This window comes from Sinohyriopsis cumingii, chromosome 5, assembly GCF_028554795.1.
Source record: "Sinohyriopsis cumingii isolate HCF-2022 chromosome 5, ASM2855479v2, whole genome shotgun sequence".
Lineage (NCBI taxonomy): Eukaryota > Metazoa > Mollusca > Bivalvia > Unionida > Unionidae > Sinohyriopsis > Sinohyriopsis cumingii.
Window position 1 is genome coordinate 42,623,509 of NC_142965.1, and position 21,728 is coordinate 42,645,236.

The window sequence follows — 21,728 nt, forward strand, 5'->3', positions numbered from 1 at the left end:
CCTGCAACATTTCATCCTATGTCCCCCAAATCGTGATCCTGTGTGCCTTCCTGTGCACACTTCAAGAGCTTTTTTGTCAAGAAAAAAAATAATCTAAAATTACACCTGTAACTTTAGTGGATGTCAATCCACGCGTTTGTTGGCACTAGAAATGACCAAAGTTGCTGAAGGTGATAAAATCTGTAAGGTGTTAATGAGTATCTATTTTAAAACAAAGTATCAGGAAATGAAAACATTCAGGGTTTGAGTTAGTTGCAGTGTAAAGTCTTTGATGGCCAGTAGTGTAACGTAACATTAGAGGTTAAAGTCACACCTATGGCAAACTATGATGTTGATGGCCAGTAATGTAATGTAGAGGTTAAAGTCACACCAATGGCTAACTATGATGTTGATGGCCAGTAGAGTAATGTAACATTAGAGGTTAAAGTCACACCTATGGCTAACTATGATGTTGATGGCTAGTAATGTAACATTAGAGGTTAAAGTCACACCTATAGCTAACTATGATGTTGATGGCCAGTAGTGTAATGTAACATTAGAGGCTAAAGTCACACCTATGGCTAACTATGATGTTGATGGCCAGTAGAGTAATGTAACATTAGAGGTTAAAGTCACACCTATGGCTAACTATGATGTTGATGGCTAGTAATGTAACATTAGAGGTTAAAGTCACACCTATGGCTAACTATGATGTTGATGGCCAGAAGTGTAACATAACATTAGAGGTTAAAGTCACACCTATGGCTAACTATGATGTTGATGGCCAGTAGAGTAATGTAACATTAGAGGTTAAAGTCACACCTATGGCTAACTATGATGTTGATGAAGGATACTAATATTAGCACTAATTAACACATGACAAGGAAGATTTAATTTGTTTAGAAGTTGTATTAATGACAAAAAAGACAAAATCTTTGAAAGTACAGAATTTGTAATTAATGAGTTATTAATTTGAAAATAAAAGTAAATAAGAGAAGGTCGGTGTTTATTATAATAAATGCTGGTAGATAATAAAGATATAAATTGCATAACAACTGTAGTATCAACAGATTTCCATGAAATTGAATAAACAGTACATAATATGAATCCTAGTCATATCAAACACATTTGCATAAAACAAACAATCAAAAAATGAAAATTATGTGGGAAATTAAAATTGCATACCTTAATGCTGTTCTCTTTCAGAAATTGTGCATTCTAGCACTAAACCCTGTCTTTTCTTACAAGACAGCCACCTGGTCCCATTTTCTTGTTTAACGAGGAAAGCACTATTCTTTTTAGGCGTCCTCGGAGCCACTTCTTCTCTTTCAGGATTTCAGACTAAAAAAATTTAAATAGGGTCGTCACTCTAAATTTACATTATTTCTAAAGTGTATGCCTTAATTTACTCTGGCTAATTGTAAGCAGCAGTTCCTAAATTTCTCCCAAGATAATCATTTCTTAGCTGATGGTGCATATCAGTTTCCCTTTGAAAATGATAATTTGACATGGGTTCCTATCAAGCAGTTATGGTTGGTAGCTCAAATGTTTACTTTCTCAGGACAGCATGGCAATGCCCGTGTCGAATCTCACTCAGTCATAAATTTTAGCCTTTCAGGACTGACATGGAGGGGGGGGGGAGAAAACAAGAACGGTTGAAGTGACCCTTCACAAAGACTTTTCTGGCTTAAATGTGATCCAGTTTTAACGCTCAATGCATTCAACTTTAAGGTTCAATACAATTCAAAACTCGACACTTTACACACACACACACACACATATATATATATGCATAACAACATAAACCTTGATCTGCTGCTGCAAAATGCACTGGCAGATTATAGTCTATGTTGTTCTACTATTGCATAATGCACTGGCAGATTATAGTCTATGTTGTTCTACTGTTGCATAATGCACTGGCAGATTATAGTCTGTGTTGTTCTACTATTGCATAATGCACTGGCAGATTATAGTCTTTATTGTTCTACTATTGCATAATGCACTGGCAGATTATAGTCTATATTGTTCTACTATTGCATAATGCACTGGCAGATTATAGTCTATGTTGTTCTCCTGTTGCATAATGCACTGGCAGATTATAGTCTGTATTGTTCTACTATTACATAATGCACTGGCAGATTATAGTCTATGTTGTTGTTCTACTGGTTATTCCTAACAATCTGCACAAACTTCATAGACCTAGATCTGTCAGTGCATTATGTGATGGTAGGTCTGGGTCTGTGCAGTTTGCAGTTGGATCCAACTTATAAGCGAGTATATATGGTATGGGGAAACAACCTTTCTGTTTGCATTCATTAAATTTCCTCTAAATATGCCAATCATATTGATCTCATTGTTAATGGAAAAAAAAAGAAAATTAACCAATTAATTAATCATTTTCTCATCTACATAGACTTGATTGGAGTAATAGTACAGAAAATCATTTAATATCAGACTTTTAAAAAAAAACAATTTTTTTTGTTTTGTGTTTTCTTTAGGTATGACTAAAAGGGATGATAATGGATGGAAAAAAGTTAAATGTATAAGTATCAGGTTAATAGGCAGGAATAGCATAGTAACAGTTACCAGTGTCAGGTTTCTGTTTTGCAAGAAGTGGAAGGGAGAATTTGGAAAACATATCAACATCAGGGACAGTTGAAAAGATAATTTTCAGGAAGGGAATGACAAATGTGGGGAACTGGGTTAGCATCATGACAAATCTGGGTAACTGGGTCATATTCCTGCTGTTTCAGCACCACTTAGTTATGTTGTGGTCTGTGGGGGGCCTGTCGTTCATTGGTGTGGGTTAGCCATTCATGTTCTGTATGTAAAAGAAGTGGGTGATCCTATTTGGTGTATATATGGATGGATTGAGAAAGAATAGATAGAGATTGGGAAATACAGAGTGATAGATATTGAAACATAATAGAAGAGATGGAAGATATAATAGATATAGATATACAATGGAGAGATAGATATGTATTATTAGCAGGAAAACCATATAATTAAACCATGTAGCTAAACTGTAGCGTAGAACTTGAAGAGGTGGATGGAACATTTAGTATGTGTATACATAGATATAAACAGAGTATGATAAATGACTTGCGTTTTAAATATTATCCCAATGAGACCTCTCCTCGCCCCAAAGCCATAAGAAGAGAACCCATGGGTGGGTCATATGACAAGAATGGTTACCTAAAAAAATAAAAATGACCAAAGATCAGCAACAAAATTGGGCCTGAAGCACAGAAGTTCTTGATGTTATGCAGTTTACAAGTTCAGTAATTGGTTTACCTCTGAATTCATCCAAAAATGCAGTGGAACAAACTATAAATATACTGTATTACCCTGAAGCACAAGGAAGTATCATATCTGTAGCAGGAACTGTGTAAGATAACATTTGATTTTCTGATGGTCAGAAATAAAGCATCTGCAGATTCCCTCTGTGATGTGGAGAATAATGGTCTAAATTTTCTCACACGTTGACCCAAAGTATAATTCATGCAATCTTTTGCTACAATTTTTATGCTTTTAAACAGTTTGTTTTCAAACACCAAAACTTGCCAATATAATTTTGTCATGGTTTTTAAGTTTTAGCAAAAGAACTACAAAGACTTTTATATATGCATGTGCGTGTGTGTGTATATATATATATATATATATATATATATATATATATATATATATATATATATATATATATATATATATATATATACTCAATTGCAGAGGAAACTTCTCAATGATGAAAACAGAAAAACATGTCATCCCTGTTTTAAAAGAGAAAACCATTTCACTTTTAAGTCATGCTGCCAGTAGAGGTCTCCTAGCACATGTTGTGACATAATGTATGCTGTTTTTCCAATATAGTTTTACATGTGCTCTAAGCAGGACTGTTTACCATGTATACATGCTACATGCTAGGAGCATAGTGATGTGGTGTTTTTGGTTTTTTTTTTTTTTTTTTCATGAACATTACTGAAAATTGAGCATTTGAAACACTGCAGTGTCAGGGGGTTGGGAGTAAATTATCATTTGTTTTGTTTGACACACCATGTTTTGTCAGAATAATGTGTCATAGCACCAATATTAGAGGATTTTTTTCCCTTTATTTTGAAAAATGTTTTCTTTAAACAGATTTTTGTTACGTCACAGATATAATGGAAATAATGCATATGTTTTCAGCATTTCAATAAGTATGTTTTTCACTAACAAAACATTTTTGTTCTTTCAAAGAGATCTTTTCTAAAAAAAATTGTGTTGTTTCAAAAATGTCTTTCTTTATTTCCAAACAGACACTTATTTCATGTTATTGACTCTTCTGGCCTTGGAAAAGAAGAGGTTATGGAACTGCCTGTTTTTGTCATCCATCTGTCCATTGTCTGTCCATCCACTGGCACAAGTTTGTTATCATTATTCCTAAACTACTTGGAACTGATCCATGTTTGTATGGGCTTAAGTCAGTTATTTTGTCACATATGAAACCTACCATGTTTTTTCTCATTTATGTCCCCTTTCAACCTACTTCAGATTTTGGGAGTACATGTATCAAATTTTGCAAGGATTCCTTATTGGGGTGTTTGTCCTGTATTAAATTTTACAAGGTTCCCTTATTGGGGTGTTTGTCATGTATTACATTTTGCAAGGTTTCCTTACTGGGTGTTTGTACTAAGTAAATTTTAGAAGGTTTCCATCTTAAGGGCGCTAACATTTGAGATTACAGGTTTCAGAAACCTAACATGCATGATTTTATAATTGAGATACTTAAAATGATAATAGCTGCATAACTACATGTATATTGTTGTGTTTAGGCTCTTACAAAAGTGAACACAGAAAATAATATTCCAGTGTTTGAATTCCATGTAAATTTCGATAACTGTCCTTGTCCAAGAATTAATTCAGAGCACAAGTATTTCCAGGGGAAAATAATCTCTTAGAATCCAAATAATTTGAATTAATCAAAATAATTAGCCAAAAAAACTGGTCACAACATGAAACACTTGGACTTCACCAGTGTTAAGGTACAGAATGACTATTCTTTCTCAAAACATCAATGTTAATTCTAAGTAAGACGCAAAACAGATGCACAGATGTGGGTCAGTCCACTGGAAAAACCTAATTAATACAAGTTATTTGTCACATACTCCAAGTATGGCCTTGATTTGACTATGAATCTTAATCTGAGAAAGAATTAAAAAAAAAAAAAATTGTTTACTTGAACTCTCACCGATTTCTGAATCAAGGTCAGGAACTAGGTCAACATTAAATACTAAGTTTCTATTATTATTTGTTTACGAAAAACAGTCAGGTCAGATAGAACTTAATTTAATTTCTGGAAAATGTCAAATCCAGTAAAAAGTTACATTACAATAGCATGTAATGGAATTTAAAAAAACAACAACTAACAAACAAACAATTAAATTAAATGAAATACAAATTAAATCAAAAATACATAACAATATACATTACTACATTCACAATAGCATAAAAAATTAATAGTTACCATGATTCTTTGTAGGTTTCATTTGTCAATCAGCATGCTCATGTTTGTTGTACTCAGAACAATGCAATCCAAGTTTCCTGTCACCACACTGTCAGGACAGTAAGTGTTCCATTTGTTGTTAAGTAACTCCAGTGAAGGATTATCTGTAACTCCATTAAAGAATTATCTCGGATGATTAAAATCCCTTTTTCTTTCTTTTGTGAAGTGTCACAGATAGTTACTATCAATCATTCCAAGATGTTAACGTTCTGTGAGCAAAGCACCTTGATAAAAAGTGCATGTTGCCAGAGTCCTTGTTAGTCAAAATGATGGTTAGGAGAAACAAATTGATTTCATGCTAAGACAGTCTGAATTGATTGAAGTATCAATGAAATCACATTCCTACTCATTTTTCAGTACTTTTAAAGAATCAGATCAATATAAATGAACACAATTAAGTTGAAATATTTCATTCTCGTGATGCATGTGATTTCATGTAATAAATTTTAGACGTCATTGTAATTTTAAGGTTCTAATTGGTCTTTGGAGGCACAGGGAGCACCTGTTGACAACTGCATTAATAAAAAATAATAAATTGCTGCAAATGTCTTAGTCTGCTTTGTGGTTTATTTCACTGGAATTGTTAGATATATATTTTTTGAGAATCCATTTGATAAAACAGCAGATAAGGACATTTCTGGAAGGATTTTGACAACTGATAGTGCTGTTCAAGCGCAGATTTGGTTCATAACATATGGACTATCAAGTGTAAATAAATGTAATGGAAAAGTCCTATCTTTAGCAACAGCTATCTGCAATGAAATTTAAATTTATGCTGGTCATGTTAGCTTAAGGCTTGTAAAAATTATTTTCCAACTGTAAAATAAAAAATGAATGGAGGTATGTACAAAGTAATTTGTGGCCAGGTGGGTTTTTACATCTGGGTACTGTGAAGTGATCCCTTATTTGGCTGGTGGGAAACTGTGTTCATCTTTCATGCAATCAAAAGGACAGTACTGCTGTACACTGAAAAAATGTTGTACAAGTTGAGGGTCTTTTCCTATACATTTCAACACACTCAAGGAAATTAATTGTGCATCATGACTAAAGTTTCTGTGCATATACTGGTATAGACAGAGTCATACTGGTATAGACAGAGTTATACTGGTATAGACAGAGTCATACTGGTATAGACAGTCATACTGGTATAGACAGAGTTATACTGGTATAGACAGTCATATTGGTATAGACAGAGTTATACTGGTATAGACAGAGTCATTCACTGCATTGAATGAGCCCATCCTCATAAGGGTTACAATAAACAGTAGCTCAAGACAACACAAAAAACTTACTCATACATGTCTAAAAGGCCATCTCCAAAGTTGAATGACAAAGTTTAACAAAAAAATTAAAGCTTAAATTCCAGTTGGGTTTAATTTTTTAAAAGAATAAACTTTTTATATGCCTGACATAACATGAAGCATATAGTTTATGATATTGTTCCATCCCTCTGTTATCAATTTTGTTTCCATACAATAACTAATGATCTTCACCATCTACAATTCTCAAGATTTGCAGATGGATTGCACTTTGGGCTAGGAAGAAATTAACCTTCAAATTTGGGGTCAAAGGTTAAGGTCACTGACAAATAGAAACAAAATCGTTTCTGCACAGTAACATTAGATCTACATAACACAACTTACCAAACTGTGGATGGCATGCACTTGGTGTCATGGAAATTGTGGCTGAAAGAAAAATGGGTTTGGCAGAACAACCTTTGTTCTGTAAGTTCCATGACTAAACTTTGTAGACAGCTTGCAATTAGGTAAATAATGGTGTGTGTGTATGGGTGATTTGGAATTTTAACATAGCTTTAACAGTTTTTCAGTTATATTGCTACAATGTCTGCAGGGTTGCAGTTTATAGTGATGCCTAGCACTGGGGCATCATGTTGCAAACATGTAGCATGATGTCCAACCCAGTCACATTATTCTGACACCAGGCCGACCAGTCCTAACACTAACCTCTTAATGCTGAGTGCCAAATGAGGCAGCTGTTAGTACCATTTTTGTAAGTCTTTGGTATGACTCGGCTGGGGATCAAACCCACGACCTCCCACATCAGAGGCGGACGCTCTAACCACGAGGCCACCAAAGCAATGGTAAATAAGGGTAACAAAGAAACCTTTTTACTCAGGGCCGTCAAGGTCACAGTCATGGGAAGTGACAATTTAAGAAAGAATGGTTTCTGCACATTAAATTCATCTCAAGGCCACTTATATTGACCAAAGGCCAAGGTCATTGAGATCAGGTGTAGGCATATAAGGTGACATTCACAATAAGTTTGTTTTGTATGCATGACAACACTTTAAGCCAGAAAGTTAAGGCTATAATGAAATTAAAAAAGTGATAGTTTTAGCTCAAGAACTAAACTTTTCACAATATTTTCATCTATTCAACTATATGTTTGATATTACAGTAATGAAGGTAAAAAAATAACCTTATGACTTTAAGGACCAAATTATTCAAGTAAATTTCTGTGTGATTTTAAAAAAAAACTTTAGAATGTCTGCACACAAGAACCATGAATTTGGGATATATAGGTCAGATGTCAAAGTTAATATCACAGAAAGAAGAAAAAAGGACTTTTTTCCCATTAACTTAAGTTGTATACAACATAGCTTGACCAAAATTTGTGGAGTGCTTGCACTAGGGTATGTAGTAAAAGGAGGCCAATTGATTTTGAAGTCAGAAGGTCATGGTCATTGTCATAATAAGAATATTGGATTTTACATCATAACTTTTGGTCTAAAATAAATTCTTTAACCAAACTTTGTGTATGGCTTGCACAAAGGGTAAGAAAGAATCCTATCGATTTGGGGATGAGAAGGTCACAAGTCAAGTCATGGTAGGTCTCATAAGAAAATAATGTAATTTTATACAATCAGTTTACTACAGGACTGAATATTTTTAATAAAGTCAATGCCATGGAGACCCATTGGCCAATCATCTCTCAGTGAATGATAATCCAGTCAGTGATAATCTACATAGATGACTTCTTCATATGTATAAAGAAGGTAAATAGACTTCACCATTAACTTCCAACATCAACCAATACACTATTCACCATTAACTTAAAACATCAACCAATACACTATTCACCATTAACTTCCAACATCAACCAATACATTATTCAACAAAGGCAAGCTGCTATTCAGTGGGTTTATCTCTTAAAAGTTTCGCATTTTCTTCAGTGGATTTATCAAAGTTAATTTTGACATCTTTAAAGTTGAATGAGGATATCTTCAGTGGTAAATCAGTCATTTTGCCAGGGTTTTTACAAACTGTACTTGTAAATTGCAAGTTTATCTGGCTGTTGGCCATATTTACCTTCTTCAAGAACACGGATTGCAAAATATTATCAGTTATCCATGCATGTTGAGATGTAAAACTTAAACTTTCTCTCAAAACCTGTATGTCCAGATACCTGAAATGATTAAAGTCGATAACAATACTGTAACCCAACACATGGTGGAAGCATTTCAGAATTCATCTTCATTTATCATCTTAATTAAACTTAGATATCATTATTTAAAATGAGAATTAAACATTTATTTTAAAATGTTGAGAAGTGATAATTATAAATTTTCCTGTCCTTGTTTGACCTGTGAAAAATGTAAGAAATTCATCTCAGAACTATAAACCAAAATAATTATATTTAAATGGAGTATCTGTGGAAAGGTGGATCAAAATATATGTCATAGGGTGAAACATTCATTGCCTTTTTTACATCAATTCTTGACAGTTTTATGGAGTACCTACCACTATGTAATGAATTATTATCAGATTTGATACACATGTTTGACAGAGGAGATGAAACATCTGTTGCACTTGCTTGGTCAAATGGACAAAAGTGAAGGTCATAGGGGTCATTTTTTATTTTGTTACTTAAGCAGCCAATGAAAAGATTAGGGTAAGGAGTATTTTATTATACTTACCCTGGATTGCGTGTAAATGAGAAAAAATGTTGTTGTTTTTTTTGTTGTTGTTTTTTTACAGTTTTATAACAACTGTGAATTCATTAGTTTTTGTGTGTGTCAATTTTTGTGATTTTTAAAAAACTTATATTTCTGGTAGTACTTAATTTCACTGAATAAGGAATAGCTCTTCATTGTTACCCTAGAAGAATCGTTGTTCATTTGGTCTTTAATTTCATGGGGGTAAAATCTTATGAGAATTGAAAAGCTATGAAAAAGAATGGATTTAAAGTAAAACTTCTGTACATGTGGTAGAACAATTTTAAATTATATCAGCTCTGAGCTAATACAGTTGAATTAATCTGAATCAGTCTTGAGTACCGTACATTGGGAATAAATCTGAATCAGTCTTGAGTACAGTACATTGGGAATAAATCTGAATCAATCTTGAGTACCGTACATTGGGAATAAATCTGAATCAATCTTGAGTACTGTACATCGGAAGTTTTAATAAAAAAAGCAATATATCCAATCCACTATACCACCTCTCAATAATACATGATAGAAACATCCCAGTGGTAGGGGCAATATGCCAGGTTCCAGCTGTGTACCGTACCAAATACTTCTGTCATAATACATTTACCAAACATTCTATTCTATATAAGAGATCATATCTCTCTCTCTCTCTCTCTCTCTCTCTCCATTCTATACATATAATAAATAATTTCTAAAATAGATACGGATTTGCCTGGGAATCATCTGGATTTTACAATCACTATTTTTTAAATATATTTGTATACCCAAATAATGACGAAGGCAGTCTGTTGTGTAAAATTAACACTTACTACGTGTCTTGATATTATTATTACATTATGATGACATCAGTATGATGTCACTGTCTGCATGGGGGTATTGAGTCCCTGTGTAATCTGGAAGAGATTTGGACATAGATGACATGGTTGTAACTTAAGTCACTATTAAATAATTTAAAAAATAAATTCTTATGCAGTTTTACTCAGTGCAATAACAGTTCTGCAAAAGAAAATAATAAACTATATGACATGTATGTAAGACCTTATGATATCTTCAGCAGTTTATGACCTGCTTGCACTTTGCATAAACACAAGTTGGATCCGACTGCAAACTTGATAGGCCCAGATCTGCTGTGGCATAATGTACCAGCAGATCTGAGTCAATGGAGTTTGTTTGGAATAAACAGTAGAACAAACAATATAGACCCTGATCTGCCAGTTCATTATATCATGGCAGATCAGGGTCTGTGTTGTTTGCAGTTGGACCTGAATTATAAGCATGTATAAATGGTAAATTGGTTATATGTGTTTTTGGTTGTGGAAGTCTGTCATGATCCAAATAATTGTGTCATACTGAAAACATTCACTCACCTACATATTCTTTTCTTTTTCTATATATGTATTTAGTAAGATGAGTCTGTGGTCTTCAACCTGTGCAGATATGATGAATTTGTAAATTATCAGTGAGCTATTATTTTATGGAAATTAGGGATAGTGGCCTTTTTCCCATACTTTTCTCTGCAATGGTCCTTACTTGGGGAAGCATATTCAACTAACAAAGCTCAAGACAATGCACACCAACCTTTAAATGTCCTCATTATTTTAGATTGCTTGGAGCCTTACCTATGTAAAATATAATTTTTTTCAAAATGTTAACACTTTAGTATTTTACAAGCGAGCATTCTTAATTTTTAAAAGTGTATAAAATATTACAGATAATAACCTTTCTTCCACTATACCTTCTGGATGAATGGTTATATCATCATGTAATTTTCACCAAAAGATGTCTTATGATGTCTGCTTGGTCATAAATGAAAATGGTGCCAATCGGACATCTTACATAGCTGCCATGGCAGCCATCTTGCAAATATTGTTATCACTATTCCTTCTAAATGGAAAATCATATTGACATGGAGTTTTCACCAAAACACTTCTTACAAAGTCTGTTTTATCCTAAATGAAATTGGTGCTGATCTGACATCTAATATAGTCAGAATGGCATCCATCTTGAAAATCATGTTATTGCCACTTCTTTTAAATGGAAAGTAAAATTTATCAACATGGGGATTTCATCAAAAGAACTCCTATGACATTTTGCTAACCACGGAAATGGTGCCAGTCTAACTTCCAATATTGCCACCATGATGGCCAACTTGAAAATATTGCTGGTACTCCTGAATGGTTAGGAATATTATCATGGAGTTTTCACCAGAAAACTTCTTATGATATATAATTGGTCCTAATGAAAATGGTACTGATCTTACATTCAATATAGCCACCATTGTGGCCATCTTGAAAATTTTGTTATTGATCAAAAATATTGTTGTTGTAGGGTTTAACGCCATTTTTCAGCACACGTTAGGCTATACATGGCGGCCAGTATTAATGGTGGAGGAAGAACACGGGAAAACCCCGGAAGAACCACCGACCCACGAGAAGCTACTGGCAAGCTTTCTCACATACCCACATTGGCCGAATCTGAGACTCGAACCCATGCAGACAGAGGTAAGATGGCAGTGATCCGTAATGGAGAGTGCTTTAGACCACTCGGCCACACGATTAAGAATATCAGAGATAATTTCAATATCCAGCAGTTTAAAAAGAAGAAATGGTCATTGTATTATCTTAAATGTCTGGGAAAAAAATTGTTCATTAAAGCACCCATTCCTTTAAGGGACTCTTGTTTATGTTGCCATGGAAGCAAAGTGTATCATCATCATCATCATCATCATCATCAACAACAACAACATCATCATCATCATCATCATCATCAATCCCATAACCTAAAAGTTGTTGCGACACCACAGATGACTTCACAACCAATTCTCCATCTTTCTCTGTTCTCTACTGCCCTTTGGGAATGTGCAAATCCAATGCCTACTCTTTAATGTTGTCGTTTCAACTCCTTTTCTGTCTGCCTCTTTTTCTGCACTCTCTCGCTATGCCTTGCAAGATTGTTTCTGCCAGTCCAGATAATCATGAGACATGACCATACCACTTCAGTTTGCATGTATCATAAAGTCTACATAAACTGAGAGAACTACACAATAGGGTAGGAATCTTTACATATGGTAAGTGGGGGACTGGGGGAATGTCATCTCTGATTTGTTTTTCAAGCATACAAAAATTAAATTTAAACATGTCTTTATGGGGCTCCACTGCATACATTTTACAAAAATTAACTGTGCTTTGATTTTCTCTTTTTCAAAATTTCGAAAATATTTTTTACAGGGACCATCAATGGACAAGACCAGAGAGTGTAACCCAAAAAGCCCAATAAGAAACACAAAACAAATTTACCTACATTTATATATGAAAAAAATGACATTACTAAAAGCCACACACCTTACTACATCACCAAGACCTTTTCAAAATTTTCAAGGCTAAGTATACTTTTATAAGAAATTTAAACAACAGAAGCTCTAGATAAAAAGTTTTTCCATCTACCCTGTTAATAACATGTTCCAATTTTCTTCAAATTTTTCATAAAATGTAGCTTCTATTCAATTGACGTAACTGTAGAGGAAAGGTTGTGAGGTACATACAAGTAATACAAGTAATGAATGGGAAAAGCTAAACTACAGATAGCAACCTATGCACACTGCAGTTGAATATTAATATTATTATTATTATTTCCTCCAGTTTTATAATTGGATAAAGGGAATGCTTTTTAAAGTTGGAAACACTAGGTAAAGTATAGATCTGATACAGAAAAAAATATACACAGAATCCATAGCTATTTACATTTCAGTCAGTGTAAGCTATTTTTACAATAAGTCTAAACATACAAAATGGTTTTGGATTCTAATCTAGTAGGCCTCTCCTGAGCTGGCTTGAATGATTCTTTAAAACAATGGTTTAAAGGTCTTTTATATGATATGATACCTAAAAAAAGATTATAAGGAATATAGCCAAAACAAATAAAAATGTATGATACCCTGCTCAATACATGTGCAGTTCATACAAAACACAGTACAGAAATATTGAATGAAGGAACTGAATTGTGCTTTAACAGCAAAAGTTATTTGAATTAAGCAATTATACTGAAATAAGAAATAGTTTTTGTTTAGGTAAGCATTGCTATCATGCACTCACACTTATATAAGGTCAAAAGGATGAAAGTATATATTTAAACTTTCCGTGTTAATTTCCAGTAATGATAATTTTAATTATTATAGTGAATACATTCCTCTATTAAAGTAAAATATCATTGTGATTTAAATTTGATTCAAGCAATGAATGTAGATTAATACCATCTAGATTCTAGAACAGTAATAATTCGGTGTTTGTATAATGGATTTGAGACATACCTCCTCTCACATCAACTTACTTTAAGCCATTTTCCATATCTGTTGAAAGCATCATTCTCCATTGTATCTTTTTCCCGGTCTTTTATTTCCTCTTTCTCAGTCTTCATGATCAATATAATTTTCTATGTACAGGTAGAGTTTTCACAACACACATTTCTTAATCTAATTTTGTATAAATTCACCACAAGTTTTACAAAATGTACATCATATATCTATAATTGTAGAAGGCCTTATGGAAGATTGGTCAGTGGACCAAATGAGCATCTTCTTTAAATAAAGTTATTATTATTATTATTATTATTATTATTATTATTATTATTATTATTCACAAAAGATAATTTCATGAAACCTTATCCAAACATTTATGTCTACAAGATTTTCAGTAATGGTATGCCCACGTGGCAGTTTTGAATACATAAAGAAATATTACACAGTAGATTTGCTCAAAGATGAGATTTTAAATTTATTAGTTTTCACCACCTCTCAAAAACATATACACAAATACACCATATCCAGTAAATATCTCAACCCATCAACTTTCATGCTTTCTTATGACAGGCCACATGTGGGACTTATTATTTTTATCCAACAGAATAATCTAGATTTGTACTATAGCCACTAGTACTGTAGGTAACTGCAAACAAAAACATAGACCCTGATCTGACAGCCCATTATGTGATAGCTGATCAGGGTCTATGTTGTTTGTTCCTCTGATTAATCCTAACATACAGCATAGACCTAAATCTGCTGACACATTATGCAACACCAGATCTGGGTCTATTCAGTTTGCAGTTGGATCCAACTTATTAGCACTTATTTATGGTATATATGTATCTATGCAGTTTGATATGACTTATAAGCGAGTATATATTCTATTGTTACGAGTCTAGGCTCTTACAAAAGGTAACAGACAAAAAGTGAAAAAACAAGCTTTGTAAAATTTAACAAATAACTTCTTTCCCTAGAATATATAGTGAAAAATGAGAAAAAAGAACTTACGTTTTTACGAATCAAATCCAAAAGTAATCAAAGAATTAAAAACTAGAAGTCATAGTAATACAAAGTGCTGAATGAAATTGAGTTTGAATCCCAATGAAATCCAAAATGGAAGACGACGATGTTATTAATAGTCAGCAAAGTGCTGTATTGTCAACAATCTCTTGTTGAATCACAGAAAATATTATCCCAATATTTGAATTCTGTATAAATTTTGGTTAATGTCTTTGTCCAAGAATTAATTTAGAGCACTAGTATTTCCAGGGAAAATAATCACTTGAAATTCAATAATTTGAAGAAAATAAAATCTCAGCCCAAACTGGTCACAACAACGCAACTTAACGTGTTAAATGTTTAAAGCCCACTCCCTACTTCTACACAAAACATTAAATATAACGCTAACTTAAGATGCAAAACAGATTCCCGGATGAGGGTCACATGGTCATCTTTCTAGAACAAAATATAATCTTTTTACATGCCTGACATCAGGTACTCCCAGTATGGCCTTAACTGAAATCAACAGTTCTTACTCGGGGAAAGAATAAAAAATGTACAAAAAAGTTGTTTACCAGAACTGCCACTATTTCTGAATCAAGGTCAGCATTAGATACAATGTCTCTATTATTAGCTGTTTATGTCAAAAATAAAAAAAATCAATCAGAACTGAATTCTGTTCTAGACAATATCAAATCCAGTAAACAAAGTTACATTACAATAGCATGCAATAGAATTAAAAAATATTAAAAACTAACAAACAAATAATTAAATTAAATATACATAACAGTATATCAATAACAATTTCATATCCTTTTGCTTGGCACTTGTATAAATTTCTTCTAGTACAGGTTTAACACAAATATGCTTTTTATTTTGAAAATGGCCTATCAATAAATCTTTCTAAGAAATGTTTAACTATATGCTGACTGTTATATGTGAAGATGAAATTCCAAATAACTTATATATTTTTAATATCTACAGTAACAATTAGAAATGCACGGCAGATCCCAATCCTGCTTTTTCTACCAGTCAGTGTGTGTAGTAGAAGTATTTTGTCTCTCCACATGCAGATGGTGTGTTAGATTTCTGTTTTCTCAATGACTACTAATCCTAGGTTCCCATTATTGTATATACATTGACAAACTTTGCACATGTTTTCATTTATTTATATACATTGACAGAATTTGTACATGTTCTCATTTTATATACATTGATAGAATTTGAATGTTCTCATTATTTTATATACATTGACAGAATACGTATATGTTCTCATTATCTCATTCACTTTGACAGAATTTGTACATGTTTACCTATACCGCTCTAGTGGTCTAGTGGTTAGAGCATCCACCTCTGATGTGGGAGGACGCAGGCTCAAAACCCGGCTGAGTCATACCAAAGACTTATAAAAATGGTGCTAACAGCTGCCTCACTAGGCACTCAGCATTAAAAGTTTAGTGTTAGGAGTGGTTTGTCTGGTGTCAGAGAAATGTGTCTGGATGGGACATCATGCTACATGTCTGCGGTATGATGTTCCAATGCTAGACATCACTATAAATTGCCACATGGCAGACATCGTAGCGATATGAGTGAAAAATTATTAAAGCTACATTGAAAATCCAAATCACACACACGTTTACCTTTTATTTCATATCTTCATTATGCCTTCATTTGGAATTAGGGTTTATCTTCCAAAAGGTTTTGGTGCATTTCTTCATTTTTACATTTGTAGTACTTTCGTTTTAATTGGTACCATTTAAAAATTTTTGTGTTTATGTGCTTGCTAAACATACATACATACATACATACATGCATACATACATACATACATACATACATACATGCATACGTACATACATACATACATACGTACATACATACATACATACATACATACATACATACATACATACATACATACATACATGCATACATACATATGTACATACATACGGTAGCCAAAATAGCCATTGGTTACTAAATTTTTCAGAATACTACATTATATACAATGACCATTTTGGCTATGGCCTCCTCCTTCTTTATCCATTGTAATGAAGAATAATGTATTTTAATTAGCAAAACAATTTAGAATAATTACATAATTATGGTTACTCCAGTACATATTTACGGTAGGTAATGACATAATTATGGTTACTGCTGGACATATTTAGAGTAGGTAATGACATAATTATGGTTACTACAGGACATATTTAGGGTAGGTAATGACATAATTGTGGTTACTACAGGACATATTTAGGGTAGGTAATGACATAATTGTGGTTACTGCTGGATACAATTTAGAATAATTACATAATTTTGGTTACTACTGGACATATTTAGAGTAGGTTATGACATAATTATGGTTACTACTGGATAGAATATAGAGTACATGTAATGACATAATTATGGTTATTACTGGATACAATTTAGAATAATTACATAATTTTGGTTACTACTGGACATATTTAGAGTAATGACATAATTATGGTTACTACTGGACACAATTTAGAATAATTACATAATTATGGCTACTACTGGACATATTTAGAGTAGGTTATGACATAATTATGGTTACTACTGGATAGAATTTAGAGTACATGTAATGACATAATTATGGTTACTACTGGATACAACTTAGAATAATTACATAATTATGGTTACTACTGGACATTTATTGTAGGTAATGACATTATTATGGTTACTACAAGGACATATTTAGAGTAATGACATAATTATGGTTACTACTGGACATATTTAGAGTAGGTAATGACATGGTTACTACAGGACATATTTAGAGTAGGTAATGACATGGTTACTACAGGACATATTTAGAGTAGGTAATGACATAAGTATGGTTACTACTGGACATATTTAGAGTAGGTAATGACATAATTATGGTTACAACAAGGACATATTTAGAGTAGGTAATGACATAAGTATGGTTACTACTGGACATATTTAGAGTAGGTAATGACATAATTATGGTTACTACAAGGACATATTTAGAGTAGGTAATGACATAAGTATGGTTACTACTGGACATATTTAGAGTAGGTAATGACATAAGTATGGTTACTACTGGACATATTTAGAGTAGGTAATGACATAAGTATGGTTACTACTGGACATATTTAGAGTAATGACATAATTATGGTTACTACTGGACATATTCAGAGTATGACATATTTCAATGGGAACCTTGCTTACCCAGTAATTCTAATCATGTCACTTGGAATTTTACTTTCTTGCCTGTTTATTCATTCACTAAAGGTGTGGTTGCATCAAATTCCACAAATTTCTTGCTTGGAAATGTTTTTCACATATATTCAGTTAGCAAATTTTAGATGGCAAGTTTACTACTAGCAAATTGATTTTTAATAGTCATACACACATGTTTTTTCTTTTTCTAAATTAGAACATGTGTCCAAGTATTATACTATTGATGTATGTAGATCTGTCTTCAGCATAGGCTTAAGGAGCTCACAGGGTTCGTTTTGTCAATGTTGGCAATTTACCAGTTGGCACAAATGCCATTTTACAAAGGAAAAGGGAAAGCAGTTCATAGATTGTATAATAATAAACGATAGTGTTGTTTTTCTCAAGCACAAGTGGGAAGGTCTTTTATCAGTATTTATGTACCATATTTATTCTAATTTAGGCACCCTTTTCAGCCTGTTTCAAATTTGGGAGCTCCTGTATTCAGTAAATTTTACTAGCTCTCAGTTTTTGTCATAAACATTAGAGGTTTCAGCATTTGGAGACAGATTAGTACCATTTTTTTGGCATGTGAAAATGATGACTGCACAACTATATGTAAATACATTATTTTTTAACATGAAAAATGAGAAACCGGTTATGATTTTGTTGTGGGTTTTGTTCAGCAATCATGGTACTTATGTTCAGTCTATACTCAAAGCAATGCCATCCAAGTTTTCTGTCACCACACTATCAGGACAGTACCAATTTAACTGGTTATTTATTGACCCAGGCAAAGGATTATCTCCCTTTATTTGAGGGATCATTAAATTCCATTTTTTTTCTTTATTAAAGTGTCAAAGGTGGTTACTCTCAAGTCACTACAGAGCATTAACTTTCTGTGTAGAAAACACAGTGACAAAAGTGATGTTGCTATATTTCTGGTAATTTGAAAGAATGGTTAGGACCAAGCAGCTGATTGTGTGGTAAGATGCCCAATCAACAAATCATATTTCAGCACTTTGAAATACAAATAATACAAATGAAGTTTGTGTGTAGTTTTGTGTTTTATACATTGAAATAATGATATTTTATTCTCATTGCTTCAGTTTAGTTTGTCTGCAAGATTCTTCTTGTAGGATCTGCATTGATGAGAAACTGCAGTGTGTTGCAGACTTGAAACAACATATCTTCCACATTTACCGTATATACTCACTTATAAGTGGATTCTAACAACAAACAATTTAGACCCTGATCTCTTGTCACATAATGCACTGACAGATCTGAGTCTGTATTGTTCTACTAATTACTCCTGACAAACTGCATAGTCCCAGATCTGTTGATGCATTATGTGGTGGCAGATCTGGGTCTCTGCAGTTTGAAATTGGCTTTGACCTATACGTGAGTATATATGGTAATGTTACTTATTGGAATGTTCTGTTGTTAAACACACACTTCCAAAAGGTATATGTTATAGTTTTAAAAAGTTCTTTGTTAGCGCTTTATATAAATAAACCTGATGCCTTGTGTAATGCATGATACACACAACTCTTATGAACTTCCACTTTTTCTGAGTGATGCCACATTACATTGTAAAAATCATCCATATTTAAAAACAGAATTAAACAGGAAAAATGCCTACTAAGCAACCCTCTTAAGCAGAGATTTGGAAATAAATTACTTGGTACATATTTAATTTTCTTCGATCTAGTTAGAAAATATTCAAATTTGGGACTTCCTATATTAAAGGAAATTTTAATAAAATGAAAGGCGCAATCTTTGTAACTGTACCTAAATTAGAATAAATACAGTAAACATGTTTGCAAGAGTTATGGAAATTTTTGTGTGATTCTTCTGAGATATGTTAATGACCCTAAACATATTATCTATGGAGTTTGGGGTATTTGGTATGGGTTCTTTTTGTTCTTGTTACATTGTTACTTGGTAAAAATAGTAAGGGATATCAGGAAATTTGCAACCAGCTTAGAGGTAAATTTTCTCATGGACTTTTTGTATGATTGTAATCTGGCTACTTTGATTTGCACATGTCATAAGGCTGGGCATTTTATGTTTTGTTGCAACTAAAGTTGTCCATCATCTACAATTAACAAACTTTATGGATGGCTTGCTCTTGGTGTAAGGAAGAAGGCTAATAATTTTTGGTCAGCTGGTCAAAGGTCAAGGTTATGGTGACTGAAAGAAGAAAAATGTTTTGTTTTGGCAAGATGAAATTAGCTCTACATTACACACCTGGACCATATTTTGTGGATGGCTTCTACCTGGGATCAGAAAGAAACCTTTAAATTATGCAGTCAGATGTCAAGGCCACTGTGAATGAGAGATGAAATATCATGTGTGCACAAAAATTTCTATAATTTGCCATGCACCTTCACCATAATTTGTTGATGACTTAGACACATTAGAGAAGAAAAAAAAACTTTCGATTTTTGGAGGGGCTTGAGAGGTCATGGTCACTAACTGAATTAACAAAATGTTTTTTGCATGATAACTTTAGAATAACGTACCTTAACTAAAGTTTGTGTCTGGTTTGCATATAAAGTATGGAAGTGGCCTATTGATTTGTGTGTCCAAAAATCAAAGGTGAAAGTAATTGTGGTTCAAAGAAAAGTAGGTTTTGCATGATAACTTTAGAATAACGTACCTTAACTAAAGTTTGTGTCTGGTTTGCATATAAAGTATGGAAGTGGCCTATTGATTTGTGTGTCCAAAAATCAAAGGTGAAAGTAATTGTGGTTCAAAGAAAAGTAGGTTTTGCATGATAACTTTTCTTCTAGAGTGAGTTCCATGACAAAACTTTGTCTTGGCTTACAATTAAGTTTTAAAAAAATGATAGGTTCTGAGGTCTTAATGTTAGACGATATGGTCATTTTCATAGTATGTCTAATAAGAAAAAATATTTTCTATACTTTAAGTTTAGTCTAAGACCATATATCTTGACCATAGCTTGAGGTCATTGTGACCCTTTTGGTCCGTAATATCCTGAATCAACCAATGCTCTAATAGTGCCTGCATAGAAGACTGCACAGTGCAGGCATATAATGTGCCATCGATGGTACTCTTGCGGGCATATAATGTGCCATTCATGGTACTCTTGCAGACATATGCCATTCATAGTAGTCTTGCAGGCATTAACTGTGACATTCATGGTACTCTTGCAGGCATATAATGTGACATTCATGATACTCTTGCAGGCATATGCCATTCATGGTACTCGTGCATGGAATATAATATGCCATCCATGGTACTCTTGCAGGTGTATAATGTGCTAACCATGGTAGTCTTGCAGGCATATGATATGCCATTCATGGCACTCTTGTAGGCATGTAACATGCCATCCATGGTACTCTTGTAGGCATATAATGTGCCATCCATGGTACTCTTGCCATTCATGGTACTCTTGCAGGTGTATTATGTGCCATTCATGGTACTTTTGCAGGCTTATATTATGCCATCCACGGTACTCTTGGAGGCATATAATATGCCATCCATGGTACTCTTGCAGGCTTATAATGTGCCAATCATGGTAGTCTTGCAGGCATATAATCTGACATTCATGGTAGTCTTGCAGGCATGTAATTGGCCATTCATGGTACTCTTGCAGATGTTTACTGTGCCATTCATAGTACTCTTGTATAATATTTGAACACATTGTCAAAGAATTATTGGATCACAACGATTGAAATGAGATGCTCAAAATTTCAAGCTTTGTTCTCAGGGCAACTCATGACCTTGGATAATGGTCC

General features: G+C 33.3%; 1 protein-coding gene and 1 long non-coding RNA gene across 4 annotated transcripts in view; one reads left to right on the forward strand and one right to left on the reverse strand.

Annotated features, from left to right (window-relative positions):
* Positions 1-21,728, forward strand: part of LOC149799033 (uncharacterized) — a 159,263-nt gene that overhangs the window by 40,843 nt on the left and 96,692 nt on the right. The window lies entirely within an intron of this gene.
* Positions 1-21,728, reverse strand: part of LOC149799034 (uncharacterized) — a 30,719-nt gene that overhangs the window by 3,569 nt on the left and 5,422 nt on the right. The window contains exon 2 of the long non-coding RNA XR_016421074.1: positions 1,165-1,320. This is a non-coding gene — a long non-coding RNA (uncharacterized LOC149799034). The remainder of the gene's footprint in view (positions 1-1,164; positions 1,321-21,728) is intronic.